The sequence below is a fragment of the Rhynchophorus ferrugineus genome, unplaced genomic scaffold, assembly GCF_030347505.1.
Source record: "Rhynchophorus ferrugineus isolate W39M unplaced genomic scaffold, kcgeb_rfMv2 rfM649, whole genome shotgun sequence".
In the NCBI taxonomy this organism is placed as follows: Eukaryota; Metazoa; Arthropoda; class Insecta; order Coleoptera; family Curculionidae; genus Rhynchophorus; species Rhynchophorus ferrugineus.
In genome coordinates, this window is record NW_027473226.1 from 10,001 (window position 1) to 12,751 (window position 2,751).

A 2,751-nucleotide genomic window follows, 5' to 3' on the forward strand; every position below is an offset into this window, starting at 1 on the left:
GCAGTGTTAGTGCAAAAATCCGATAAATCCATCGGAAGCACAAGGGAGCTGAACTACCAAATCAACGGTCGACGATTGGACACAATAAGGTAGGATCGTATCAACTTTTGAACAATAACTGACTAATTAGTGAACAATCCAGAGAATACCAAGTGTATTTGTCTGTAAATCCTTTATTTTGCTATTTGTTAATTAACATTCTCTGTAGTAAACAACCCTCATATTATTACATTGTAGTCTATTGTGTTAGTTTGTACTTGTGTTAGTGATTAGTGTGAACTGTGATGATCATTGTTGATAAATATCCGGGCAATTAATTATTCTTGACGAGCGTACCAGCGCATTCGCCATTTCAACGATCTGTAGGGGCCCTCTACCGTCACCATCTCGCCTGAAGATAAATAAATATCCCACTGCCGTCACCACTCCAACACGACATCAGCGCAGTCACCAATTTTAAGTGAAATTGGCTGCACTAGCGCCATCTATCAGCAGTGCTCCCAGCGAGGCAGAAGCCCTCCGCAGTCGCCGAATCATCAGAAATCGGCAGCACCAGCGCCATCTACTAGCGGTGCTCACAGCGAGGCAGAAGCCCTCCGCAGTCGCCAAATTGACAGAAATCGGCTGCACTATCGCCATCTAGCCGTGAGCTTGAGAAACAAGCCATCTTGTCAACAACTCAGCGCCGTCACCAATCGGTCACAACAGCCCCCACCACAGCGCAGTCACCAATTTTTCAAAAATCGGTTGCACTTGCGCCATCTAGCAGCGGTCTCAAGAAATAAGCCAGCAGCCAGGGGCGGTCGCCATTTTTTCAAAGTGATCATCCGAGCGCACTCGCCATAATTGACTGATACGTGACACAATTCAATAATAACAATAAATAGGGTCTTTAACGCTATCTCCCATCGGGGCACAGCCCCATTAATATGCATTTTTAATAAGGAACTAATACTACTGCAATAAAATGGAGAAGCGACAAGCTAGAAAAAAGACAACTGACACCGAGCAACTGGAAGTTACCGAAAAAGAAGTTAATGAAGGTGTCGAAGCTAACGCTGGAGAGAACGATCTAGACGGGAAAGAAGATGAACTGGCGGGACTCACAATGAGCATATTAATCGGAAGGGACATCGCCGGACTAAGAGAATCTATTAAACTATGCCTGGATGTGATAAAGGGACGAGCGACGAAAATCCATCAAGCATCTAAAAAGATGCAATACGGTATCGGAGACCGTACCGTCATCCTACAAACCCTACAGAAAATTGAGGACATAACGGACCTCATGGAACGGAAATCCAAGAAACAGGAACAAAATAGCAGCATAGAAAATATGTTCACTAAAATGGGAGAGCAAATGGCACGGATGGAGGATAAAATCATGAACCTAGAAAAAACACGGCATACCGAGAAACAAACGGAGATACCACACCCCGAGAATAACGCAAACAAGTTAAGCTATGCCAAAGCCTTACAAAAAACTGGAAACAAAACAACTATACCGAACAAGAAAAAGGAAACGACCAGAGCATGGGCACCCCCGGACAAAAATAAACAAAAAAACGAAATAATCGTCAGCTTCAGCAACAAAACTGGTGAAGAAACTAAAATGGAACTCAAGAAGCACATAACAACAAAGGAACTACAGACGGGATTTAGGGGCATTAGAGTCCTTAAAAACGGATCGGTAGTAGTAGAATGCAAAACCGCCGAGCAAAAGGAGGCCGTAAAGGAGAAAATGCAAACCGTTAAGACAGCAGAAATTAAAGAAGGCGTTAGGCTGAATCCTCGCATTAAGTTAATCGGTCTTCCCAGTAATGTAAAGGGCGAGGAAATAATACAGGACATAATAAATGAAAACGAGGAAATAAAAACGCTGATTGAAGAACACCCGGAGGCAAAGCATATCAAAATCATTAAAAATATCCCGTGGACCGGCAAATTCCAGAGGCAGAACTGGATTCTAGAAGTAGCCCCGCAGATCTTCAGCAGGATAATGAAGGAGCGCACAGTCATCGTGGACATGCTAAGATACCGGGTCGAAGAAACGACCAGTGTCTTGATATGTATGAGGTGCTGTCGCTACGGGCACAGCCATAGAAATTGCACGGCGACAGAACCGGCCTGTTACAAGTGTGGGGAAAAACACGAGGGCAATTCCTGCAAAACAGAGGAGCACAAGTGCATTAACTGCGTGAGAGCCGGGAAAACAAAGACCGAAGAATTAAAACACAAGGCAACAGACTATAGTTGCCCGCAACAAAATAGGAAAAGGCAGGACAACCGAAGAATAACAGACTACGGATGCTGAAAACCCTGCAATTCAACACTGGGAAAGGTGTCAGTGCAACAGCGCTGATGAGGAAAAAGGCGTCGGAAGGCGGATTTGATATAGTCCTTATCCAAGAACCGACACCTAAAACGACGGCATGGGAAGGTTGGCTGATGTACAGCAAAGGACCCAGGACGAAAACGGAGACATGGATCAAGGACACCATTAAGGCGACATTGATAGAAAACATGTCTTCCCAGAACATCACCTCTGTCTATATAGGCGACGCAGTCATCACCAACGTCTATGAGGAACCCGGAGGGGCAAATCTACCCAACATAGAATACATCTCCCAGTACCTGGAGGAGTATACCGGAAAATGGATCTTGGCCGGCGATTTCAACGCCAAACATGGACTGTGGGGCAGTGCTGAAAACAGCACAAGAGGTGAAGAACTCCTCAACTGGGCAGTGAGC